The sequence below is a fragment of the Emydura macquarii genome, unplaced genomic scaffold (assembly GCF_026122565.2).
Source record: "Emydura macquarii macquarii isolate MOO-44397 ecotype Brisbane River unplaced genomic scaffold, CSIRO-AGI_Emac_v2 contig_2422, whole genome shotgun sequence".
NCBI lineage: Eukaryota > Metazoa > Chordata > Testudines > Chelidae > Emydura > Emydura macquarii.
The window spans coordinates 30,363,093-30,375,504 of record NW_027132559.1 but is presented as its reverse complement, the minus strand read 5'-3'; the positions used below and the strand labels follow the sequence as shown (position 1 = coordinate 30,375,504).

The window sequence follows — 12,412 nt, the reverse complement described above, 5'->3', positions numbered from 1 at the left end:
TGTGATTCGGTGCAGCCCAGCTGAGCGTGGCATAAAGTGGATGTGGCACGAGCCTCCGATGCCTTTGTACTGTGGTCTGGACAGTTCATTCTTCTGAGCTGGGTGTCAGATGTGGCAAATTCTTTTGCACCGCTTGCCTTAGTGCCTTTGTACTATGGGCTGAACGTTGTGTGTTCTTTTGAATTGCCTGTAACATTTGGTGCCACTGCCTGGATGTGGCTGTTCCCTGGGACACAGACTGGGGGGGTGGTCTAGCTCTCAGGTTTGGCAATGGCATATATCCCTGGTGTCTGTCAGAGACTGACTTAGACATGGATTGCCGCAGACTGATGCTGCCTTTCCACCCAAGCTGCAGACGGGGTGTCTGTGTTACAGCCTGGATGTGGCCCCCGATTCTCTGCCACCGACCAGATGTGACCCTGTGCCACAGACTCGGGCAGGACAAATGACGCCGATGCTCCGGTGTCTCAATCAAATACCTGCACGTGACACCTGCTGGGGTAGCTACCCCCTCGGGGAGGGTCTCGGCGGGGGCTGGGCTGTCTCTCTCTGTCCGCCTCGCTGAAGATGCGCGGGGCAGACCTGCAGAGAGGCGGGGAGGTGTCACTCAGTGCCAGGGGCGAGGAGGGGAGGAGGGAAGCGGCTGTGCCCGGGAGGAGCCTGGCCCTGGCCAGCGTGAGGCAGCACATTCTCCCAGCCGCCGCCGCAGCAAGGGGCACCACAGCAAATCGCAGCAGCAGCCATTTGGGATCCAGCCTGCCTGTGAACGCCGCGCTCTGCCCACCTCCTCCCGGCTGCCCTGGCCCGGGGGGGATCGGGGGAGGGCTGCGCACAGCCGGAAGCCCCCGCCGCAGCTGCCTGGGAGCGCATCAAGGTAAAGCCTGCGTGTGCCCGCTCCTTGGGCACCCTTGCCCCGGCGCTCCGCGGTGCGGGCTGCGGACGGGAAGGGCAGCCAGGAATGGGCTGCAGGCGCCGTGCTCCCGGGGCGCAGGGTTTGAAAGCCGGGCAGGCTCCGGGCTGCGGCCGCCGCTCGCGGTGGCCAAGGGGAGGAAACATGATCTGTGCCTGGGATCGTCTTGTTCCTCGTATAAAAGCACCAAGGCTGCATGGGGGGGGGGAGCAGACTGGGAATGGCACTGAAAATGCCCTGCACCTGGGAAAGCCCTTTGCCGTTCCTGGCACCAAAGTGGTCCGGGGATGAGATGTTAGTGGCGCGCTCCTAAATCAGAGGGTGCTTTCCCCATCGGGACAAAGACTGGGGTGGGAAGGGGCGGGGGAGGGGCGCAACAGGGGTGTCCCGGTGGATTGGCACATTTACCATTATACACTGGTCCTGTTCTGCAGAGGGAGCACTCCTGCTGGCGGGGGGAAGACTAGCTGACCTCACAGAGCTTTTCCAGCTCTGGTTTCTGTCATCATCATCATCTCTCTCTCTCTCTCTCTCACACTCTCTCTCTCACACACACACAGTGTGTTGCTCAAACACAAACACATTGCCTGGGATGGGAATTATTAACCCCCTAATCATTGTTACCGACCCATCCTTGTCTCCCTGTTCTTGTCCCAGTTTACAGCAATGCCCATTCATGTTAGTGCATCGTCACACCAGCTACCTCCTACTAAACCTGCTGGGGGGTGGGGAGGAGCGATGATGTGATGCTTGGATTGGAATAACTTGGTTTGTGTCTCAGCACTGAGGAGGTTACATCAAAACCGGTTCCTAGGTTTAATTTCCTGTTTAATAAAAGCAACAACCGGCTTCTTTAAATCCACAAAAGCAAGCTGAGTTAAAATTCAGGCTTTTGCTATAGCTAGTTTCACAAGGGGGTTAGTAAAGGATGGAATGAGAGGCCATTTTCCTATGATCAATACATTTCAATCAATTTCTCCTTCTAACGTTTTTACGGTTATGTCTGTGGGTTCCTCGGAATTCCCAAAGATCAGCTGCAGCATAAGCCCTTTATTTATAGTATTGATTGGAATAGCAGATGGCTAGTTATGTTAGTGTTAATGCAAAGTACAATACTCTACCTTAAATATATATGTCCTACGGAATCTAAACAGACCAAAACATTGTAACCTAATGTAATATTAGGGACGAAATGGAAAGGCCTGACATGTTTTAGACTTTGGACACTTGCGCCTGGAAATTTATCTTGACATCATTTTTTTTCTTAGATATCCTTTTCTGTATGAGGAAATAAAATTAGCCATAAAAACACCCTGAAGTTTCAACAGTGCAGTTCAATAAAATTCTATCTGAGGGTGGGAAAAAAATCACACAGCTTTCTCCTGGTTAAGAATGTTACCAAACCCCCTGGATTGTCCTTCACCAAAGTACAGTATCTTGCTTCTTCTAACATGTCACCTTTTAAAGAAAATGAGATGTTTTCCTTCTAGGGGGAGACTCCTTCCAAATCTCTTATTTACCCACTTTTAACTCCTCTTACACCCTCAGAGGTCCTAACAGGAACCCCCTCCCCCAAACTTAACAGGGAGAGATATAAAGCTCATCAGTGTTCCTTGGAGCCTCAGCAAGAGAGGGTTGCTCAACTGCAATTTGAAGTGTTAACTCCCCCAGCCGTTGAACTTCTGCCTAAGGGAGCCTCTGCAGCACTCCTAAGGGAACAAGCTCATATCCAGATCCACCAGGTTACCATTGGATCACTGGGCTCTCCCAAAAGCATGCATTTTTCACCTGTGAAAATCCAAACTTCTTGTCCCATTCTTCCTCTCTATACATGCACTCCTCAGGGGAGTTCTACCTCTGTAACACATTCCCTTTCCCCCAACCCACAGGAGGGCCCCAGGAGGGCTCTGTGAGCCCCCAGCTCTGTGAAGTGGAAGAAGAAGCACAGAGTGGAACCAGCTGGTTTCCTCCAGACTCTACTCCACATGAACAGCAGACACCACCACAAGTTAATATAGCCTGAAACTGAATTAACCGCACTGCTTTCCTAGCTGCACTGAGAACCTTCCTTCTAAGGATAGCTGAGAAAGAGAGAGAGACACCCAGGAAAAGCCAAGGTTACAAAGGCTGTGGGAAGATGATGGCAAAGGTGTAGGCAAGGTGCACTCAGGCAAATGCCCTTTTCGCTCTTTCAGTCTCAGGATGTCTGCAGTTAAATGTCTGAACTCCTCTCTTTTAGGAGAGAGGGGGCAATCTGCCCCATCCCTTAGTAATATGTTCCAGTGGTTAATTACCCTTACTCTGAAACATTTTTTTGCTTGATTTTCAGTGTGAATTTTTCTAGCTTCAGCTTCCAGCCATTGGATCTCATTATGTCTTGTCTCATAGATTGAAAAGCCTGTTTTTATCAGATATTTTTAGAGTAGGTAATTATAGATAACATTCAAGTAACCTTTTTACCTTGTCTTCAGTTAAATAGATTGAGCTCCTTAACTCTTTCATTGTAAGAGCTGGTTTCCAGATCTTGAATCTTTCTTGTGTCTACTTTCTGCACTTTTAAATTTTTCAACATTCTTTTTAAAGTGCGGACACCAGAACTGGACACGGTATTAGAGAAGTGGTCTCACCAATGCTGTATAGGAGGGGAAAAACTGTGCAGGGAGGGGAAGCTAGTGTTACTCTTCCAAGCTCCATCCACAATATAAACTGCCCACTTGAGCCACGAAAATAAGATGCTCCTCTAAGATGTTCAAAATATGATCATGAATGATCTGGGCTCCTTGTCACAGGGGTTTCTACAGACATATGGGCACTCTGCTGGACTCCTCAGGAGTGCTCCTGCTTGACTGAGGTAATAGGTTAATGAGGTATCTCACAATGTCACTTGTCTATACTAGCACTTATGCCGGCAAAACTTTTGTCGCTCAGGAGTGTGAAAAAAACACCCCTCTGAGCGACACAAGGTTTGTTGGCGTAAGTGCTTGTGTGGACAGCGCTATGTCGGTGAGAGAACTACCACTGCTCGGTTAGGTGATTTTATTATGTCAGCGGGAGAGCTCTATCCCATTAATATAACGCGGCTACCCAAGCGCTCTTAAAGTGGAACAGCTGTATTGATACTGCTGTGCTGCTGCAAGATTTAAGTGTACACTAGCCCTCAGAGTAGATTGTGTAGATCTTTTTAATATGATTCTTTTTCTTCTTCCTTATATGCTTTGATGAGTGGTGAAGTAGATGTTGACATTTAAAGTATCATCATTGACATTTGAGGTAACATCCACTGTCATGAATGGAGCAGTTCACTCCTCTCTGATCTATAGTCTCAGGCTCTCTGCAGATGCAGGCAGGCTGGCACACCTTTCCAAGGTTTTCTTTGCAAACATGAGGGCTAGAAACTTAGCCAAGGTCTACCCTAGGAGTGCTTTTTCTGGTATAGATATACTGGTGTGCTGTATTGGCAAAGTGGTCCTAGTGTGGATGCAACTTATACTGGCAAAAATGGGCTTTTGCCAGTATAGCTTATTCCAGACCCTCTTCACATTCCCCCTCCCTTGTCCTCATTCCCCCTCCTCGCCCCCCAGCAAAATAAACTCTACTGGCAAAAGTGCAATTTTGCTGGTATAAACTGCATCTACCCTAGCTGCTTTTGCTGGCACAACTGTGTTGATGAGGAACCACAGCTCTTCAACCCCTGACCAACAGAGCTATGCTAGCAGAAGTTTGTATTGTAGACATAGTCTTGCTTTAAAGACAAACAGACAAACAAAATAAAAAATCTGAGATTCTGAAAAACAAGATAGCAGCCTGAGAGAGGTGCTGATATGCCATTCTGGCCCAATTTAAGTCCTATATGGAGGCAATATCTGCCTACTGCTACTCGATAGTTCCCCATTTATACATCTAAGGATTGTGTTAGTGCTTTTTTGCCACACAGCATTTCACTGGGAGTTCATTTTCATTTGGCTATCTACCATGACTCCTCAATTTTTTTCAGTCATTACTTTCCAGGGTACAGTCCCCCCATCCTGTGAGAGTTACATACAGTCTTTATTCCTAGATGTATGACCTTGCATTTCACTGTATTAAAAACATATGTTGAGTGATTGGTCCCAGTTTACCAAGTGTTCCAGATCACTCTCTATATGTGACCTGTCTTCATTATTTACCACTCTACCAAGCTTTGTGTCATTTGCAAAGTTTAGCTGCAATGATTTTATATTTTCTTCCCAACCATTGATTAAAAACAATGAATAGCAGTGAGCTGAGACCTTATCCCTGTGGAACCACTCTTCAAACACACCCATTTGTTGATGATTCCCCATTAACAATGATATATTGAGAACTATGTAAGCCAGGTTTCACAACAGCAGGTGCGTGAGAAGCTTTTTGCCTCGATAGTATATATGAAACCTGCTACAAAAAACGTGGCCACAGTAAACATTCCAGTAACAGAGGGCCCAGTGCAGGAATGACAAAGTTTCTGGAAATCATTGTCTGATATAATAACGAACCATGGAACAATGTTTAAGTCAGGGCTCGACAAACCCCGGGTGCCAGGTTGCCATGGCACCTAGGAATTTAATTTTGGTGCCTAGTATTTCTCCCAGTGAAGGACTGGGTCCCGGGGGGGAGCAGCCACCATGCTCTGACCAGGGCGCCACTGCGTCCATGTGGCGGGGCTGGGAGGGGGGAGAGCTGCGGTTTCCATGCTCCAGCCAGGGCGCCCCACCGCTGGGCCCACATTGTGGGAGAGGGACGGGGGGAAGGGGTGGGGCTGGGAGAGTGGCTGCTGCGCTCCAGTCAGGGCGCCACTGCTTCCATGTTGTGAGGCTGGGAGGGGAGAGCGGCTGCTGCGCTCCGCACAGGATGCCCTGTCGCTGGGCCCACATTGTCTGTCTCCTTAATTTTTGGGCTGGCTGGCTTCTAGCTGGCTTCTAGCTACAAAGCAAATTTGTCGAGCCCTACTCTGAAAATGCCAAGGTCAGGGCAGGCTGCAAAAGGAGAGCAGATTCTCCCAACGCTGGTGGGTGACACTGAAGTCAGACTTCCTAACCAGTCACAAACAATGCTTCTGATTCCCCACACCAGTTATCAAGAAGCTAAAATAAAAATATACACAGCCCCCTTTACTGCGTTTCAGTCTCTTGCTCCCAATCGGCCACTCGGTCCAGTAAAGAGATCAGTTATTTAAAACTCTATGCTCTTTACCAGAAAGGTTTCTCCTGACCCCAAAGGGTCAGCCACAGTACCAGATCAATATGAGTTTTAATCTTACCCAAAATACCACGCTGCCAGCCAATTCTTTAGTAAATAAAACTAAAGGTTTATTATAAAAGGAAAGAAACAAATTATAAGAGAAATGTTAAATGATTAAAGCAATCAGACACATACAGTTGATTTGAAAGTCCATATTTATCAGGTTTCTAGTAGAATTGTGGAGTTTGCAGGCTTGTATAGTCCCTCTGGTGTACATCCAGTACCAGGATGGGTCTCAGTCCTTTGTTTCACAGCTTGAGTTCAGTTCAGCTGTAGATGAGTTGATCCAGAGGTAGGTAAAGACTGATGACTGACGACTGAAGGCAAAATGGATGTGGTGCTGCCTTTTATGTCTTTTTGCCATTGCCATGCTGCTTGTGGAAATTTACAGGAATAAGATGGAGTCCAGGGTCACATGAATAAGTCCTGGTGACTCATCAGGTGTATCCCTGGCTTCTCCCCTCAGCCCATTGTACCTGTGAGTTTCCTTAATGTTCCATTAAGCAGGCTAATGCTGCAGCCATCCTGTCTGGGGTGTCGCCCAGACACAGCACAAGTTGAAATACAGATACATCAAACATATCCATAACTTCCATTACACATATAACACATGAACATAAACATCATCATCTTACTTAGCACATTATAGCCTTTCTAGCAGTACCTGACACAGCATATCTCATATGAATTATTATGATTTTGACATATTGATGTTAAATAACATAATAAATGGCCCCCTCAATCCAGCCAGCATCACACCCTGGTTTAAGTTGCTGCAATGACTAAGGGCATTGGGCCAAATTCTGCCCCTACTGAAGGCAATGATAGTTTCTCACTGACTTCAGTGAAGGCACAATCAAAGATTCACCGAGTGGTGCACATAACCATCAATGCCCTTCTGTTTGAAAGCATGGGCCTGATCCAAACCCTATTGAAGCCAATAGGAGTCTTTCCTCTGACTTAATGGGCTTTGGATCAGGCCCTGTGTAACAGCTGTGCTCTGCCTTACTTACATAGAATGGCATTATCTGATGAATAATTAATGTTCAGATGACTCTTGTGAGTCCCAGCAGTTAATCACAGAACAACTGTACCTTTTACTGTTTCAATATGTTATGCTGCTCCTGTGCTTGAACCTCCCCTCCACTGGCCTGGAGAAAATAGGCTGTGCCTTCCCGAGGTATAATCCTTCCTGGAAGTCCCGGGGCAGCACCGTGCCACTTCTTCCCTGAGCACTGTCTAAATGCCCCCGTTCAGCCCACAGAATAATGAATGTTTAAGTTAGTAAAGTGAGTGGTTTCATTCAGCATCACTCATTAGTAAACAGTTATACGGGGACCTTTTTAAGAGCACTGCTTTGTTTTTCCCAGGCCTCTTTCCACATCTCTTCCCTCTCTCCATTTTTCTTTGGGTCTCTCTGTCTCACGATTACCAGTTCAGTTGTTAATTGGGGCAAACGCAACTGAAACTATCCCTGTTGTAACATCTAAAGTATGCGTCTCCACTGACATGTCAGTTCCGCCAACCTAAATTGCGATAAAATATGACTTAATAAAACCATCTCCACAAGTGCCGTAGCGCTAAAGTCAAATTCTGTGGGTCAAATGAATGTCAGTGCAGGCAGAGCGCAATGTAAATTGATGTCATTGGCCTCCGAGAGGTATCCTATAATGCTCTGTTCTGACTGCTCTGCACATTTGCAGTCTGCTGCACTGTGGCCACGTAAACAGGAAATAACTCCTCCCTGCAAGTCCCGGGAAATTTTGAATTCCCATTTCCTGTTTGGTCAGTGCGGAGAAAGTTTGCCAGTACAGCTGATCATGGCAACTGCACTCCCCAAACGCGCTCCAGCCTGGAGTCGACCTGAGGTCTTGGATCTCATCGGTCTGTGGGGTGAAAAGTCTGTCCTGGCTCAGTTCCGAGCCAGCAAAAGAAATTTGGATATCTATGAGAAGATATCTCATAGCATATTGGAGAAGGGGCACAACAGGGACGTGCAGCAGTGCCACGTTAAGATCAAAGACCTGAGGCAGGCTTATCAGAAAACTAGGGAAGTTAACAATCGTTCTGGGTACTCACCAAAAACAAGCTGCTTTTACGAGGAGCTGCATGCGATTCTCGGTGGAGACCTCACCACTATGCCATCACATAGTGTTGATACCTCGGGGGAATCTGAGGCCAGGATGAATGAGGCTGAGTCCGTGGATGAGGAGGAGGAGGATGATGAGGAGAACAAGGGGCAGGCAAGTGTGGTATCGCTTCTCCCTGAAAGCCAGGAGCTGTTTGCAACACAGGAGTAGCCCACCAAGATGCAGGCAACTGTGACTGACCAGCATGCCGGGAAAGGCACATCTGGTGAGTATGTATTGCAAATTGCATGTCTTTGGTTATATCCCCTGTTCAGAATCTTGTACCAGCAGAAAAAGTGGTGTGTGTGGGGCGATGGGGCTGTGCTTCCTCGTACTTGGTGTGCTTAAGCACTGGGTTCACCCTGGAAAAGATTATTTATGTGCAAGGATGCTCTGAGAATCCTCCATGCATATCTCCAGGAAGCTTTCATACAGGTACTCTGCAATCCTTTGCAGAGGGTTTCTTGGGAGGGCAGCCTTATTTCTTCCACCGCAATAGGACATTTCCCCCGCCACTCTTATTAATTGTGCAGGCATCCTCATAAACACAGCATAGCAGCATAAGGGTCAGGCCTGTAGCCAGATGCTTGCAGCAAATCCTCCTTTTCTGCCTCAGTGATTCTCAGCAGGCTGATGTCATACATGGTTACCTTGGGAAGATGGCGCACATTTACAGTCGCTGACCAAGAAAGTTTTTTAAAGTGTGTGTTATTTCATAGCTAGGGATGGTTTCTTGGTTCAGAACACCGCAAGTCCCTAAGCAGGATGTTGTTGCTATGGCCTTTGGGCATTCGCAAATGGGTTCCCATTTTTTTACTCCAGAGACAGTTAACCCGTATACACCCCTCACTCTTTCTACCACCTGTTAAAAGCCTGATCCGTTGGGAGCCTGACATCCATACTGCTCTAGGGAGCATGGACTTGTACAGCATGGGCCCTGAGAATTTCACTAACACGGATTCACTCGCCCCTTACTTACAATGGCTAGAACAGCACTTCAACCCCTGCATTAGTCAGGCAATGGAATGTAGTTGTAACCATCCCTTGGGAATGTTTAGGAGACTTATTTTTACATTGTAACATTGCATTTCATCCATGGGATAAGTTAACAATGGGTACCTTGTGCTTTGCTTCCCTCACAGTGGACAATGTGGCCTACAACACACCACTCTCTCATAGTCCTGCAGAGCGCCTGTCGCAGATAAGAAGGTGAAACAAAAAAAACTGGGATGACATGTTTAATGAGCTAATGAATGCCTCCGCAGCTGCTGATACAGAGCTAAGAGTGTGGAGGATTTCATTCTCTGACAGACTGAACATGGACATGGACAACAGGAAGGCAGCACAGGAGTATGAGCGTTGAACACAAGAAGAGATGCTGCGTATAATGCGTGATCAGTCAGACATGTTGAGGTGTCTGAGCTTCAGGAAATTCAGCGGCAAGACAGACTCCTTCTGCAGCCTTTGCAAAACTCTGAGCTAACGCAGTCTTTCCTAGCTGCCACCCCAAAGCGGTCTAGGAGGAGTTTGAGCAGGGTGCAGTACATGCTGAACTCCTTGCCAGTTGAGGCAAGCAGAAAGAGGTGATGGCCCCTTTAAGGAGTGGGGATGTGTGATTCTTTCCTGTGCGCACAGTCAAAATGGGCTCTGTATCTCTGGCCCCACAAAATGCATGCAAAAAATCCCATTATATTCCATTTCCCGCCTCTGTGAAGGATCACAAATAAAGAAAGTACTGCTTTCCAATTCATTACTCTTTATTTATTGATAAAAAGGGAATAAAGGGACAGGGAAGTGAGGGGGCGGGGAAGGGGAATGGAATGGTGGATGAGGGGGAGGAGGTGGAACTGGCTCGGTGGGGGATGGGTAGGGGATGCGAAGTGAAAGCACAGCACAGATAAGCAAGGCACATTACTGTTGTTTCATTGCAAAAGCGGTTTTTCAATGCTTCCCTGAGGTGCAGCGCTCTCAGCATTGCAGTGACATCTGGCTGCTCAAAATTTGTGGCCAGCCTATCTGCCTCCACAACCCAACCCAATGGGAACGTCTCTCCTTTGTCCCACAGACATTATGGAGCACACAGCAGGCAGAGATAACTATTGGGATGTTTTTTTCACTGAGGTCTAACCTAGTGAGCAGACTTCACCAGCGTGCTTTTAAATGTCCATATGCACATTCCACCACCATTCTGCACTTGCTGAGCTTATTATTAAAACGCTCCATCTTGCTGTCCATGTGCCCGGTGTAGGGCTTCATTAGCCAGTGGAGCAAGGGGTAGGCAGAATCACCCAGGATCACTATTAGCATTTCAACATCGCCAATATTTATTTTATGATCAGGAAAGAAAGTGCCTGCCTGCATCTTTTTTATCAGACCTGAGTTACTAAAGATGCAGGTGTAATGCACCTTTGCAGACCACCCCATACTGATGTCGGTGAAGCATCCCCTTTGATCCCCTGTGGAAAAGCCTTCCACTATGTCCTTCACATTTCCTAGTCACTAACCTTCTTAGCAGACGTCTATTAATGGCCCAGCACACTTGAATCACAGCTGCTCCCACGGTGGATTTACCGACTCCAAATTGATTCCCAACTGACTGGTAGCAGTCTGGCATTGCTAGCTTCCACAGAATGATGGCCACTCTCTTCTCCACTGTCAGAGCTGGTCTCAGGCAAGTATTCATGGGTTTCAGGGCTGGGGAGAGCTCTCCGCAAAGTTAAAAGAAAGTGGCCTTTTGCATCCGAAAGTTCTGCAGTCACTGCTCATTATCCCACACCTTCATAACGATGCGATCCCACCAGTCACTGTTTGTTTCCTGGGACCAGAAGCGGCACTCCACCGACTGCAGATGGTGTGTGACAGCCTGTAGCAAATGGGAATTGTTTCATTTTATGGCTTGTAGCAAGGCGGCCTCTGTAACATCGCAATTTTCAGTGCTGCGGCTCTTGTTTTGCCCCTGAAAATACTGCAGAATAAGTCGTGAGGTGTTTGTGATTCTCACAATAATAGTGCAGAGCTGAGTGGGCTCCATTCCTCTCAGGCAATGGTGTGCACGTGGAAGAGACTGAAGGGTTTGGAAAAATGGCGTGAAAAGGAGATTGTCTGTTTGTTTTGGACTGGGGAAGGGGGGGAGTACATTACATCATGGGAGGATGACAACCTTCCCAAAAGCCTCTGCGGCTAGTTGCATTGTGGGATAGATACCCATGGTGCACTGCTTTGATTGTTGACCCAACCACAACTAGTGGGGACGCAATTCCCCGATGCAATGAGAGTGGTGTGATCACGCTCCTCTGATTTCTAAAATTCAGCGGGTGAAAGATGATTTAAAGTAAATTGATTTCACTCCACAGTGTATACACACTCAAATTGTTTTTCCCCTTAGACTTGCTTTCCATGGGATCTTACCTACCAACTGTCTGAGTTTGCTAAAGGCTGCCTTCTTGAAATCTACTCTTTTTATTGTACTGTTTTTCCTCCTACCATTCCTTAGAATAAAGAACTCTATCATTTCATGATCACTTTCACCCAAGCTGCCTTCCACTTTCAGATTCTCAACCAGTTCCTCCTCATTTGTCAAAATCTGATCTAGAACAGCCTCTCCCCAACTTGCTTTCTCCACCTTCAGAAATAAAAAATAGTCTCCAATGCATTCCAAGAATTTGATGGATGATCTGTGCTAGTTTGTCCATAAGCAATATAAAAGAGACATCATTTTCATTAGTTGAAGTCTTCAAAGTTATGTCGGATGTTGATTTTTTCTGTCAGTTTGGTTTCAGTTGCACATTTGGCTGTTGCTAGTGCTGAACCAAAAACTCCTCTTAATGTAACCCTTAAATTAAGGATTTAGATGGGGAAAAATGAAGAGTCCAGTTTTTCACCCAACTTAACTTAGAGCTAGACAGATGAAACATTTCAAATGTTTGAGAGAAAAAAAAGTGTCTGGATGTCTAAATGTACAAAATCTGTGTGATTCAGGATTAAAAATGCATAGAGATCAAATTTAAAAATTTGTGTACAGAAGTTTAAAATCTGTATTACAGCTATGTAAACCCAAACTAACTCGCCCAAATCTTTAAGAAATTGTTACATATTAAGAGAATTTACTACAAAACTT

At 46.7% G+C, this 12,412-nt stretch overlaps 1 protein-coding gene across 4 annotated transcripts in view; it reads left to right on the top strand.

The window, feature by feature from the left end:
- Positions 1–477: 477 nt before the first annotated feature.
- Positions 478–12,412, top strand: part of DYNC1I1 (dynein cytoplasmic 1 intermediate chain 1) — a 242,226-nt gene continuing 230,291 nt past the window's right edge. For 3 of the 4 annotated variants that reach the window (XM_067562160.1, XM_067562159.1, XM_067562158.1), the window contains exon 1: positions 622–874. The gene's annotated coding sequence lies outside the window, so the exon portion shown is untranslated. Of the gene's footprint in view, positions 875–12,412 lie in introns of all 4 variants that reach the window. The other variant, XM_067562161.1, reaches the window with a different exon arrangement.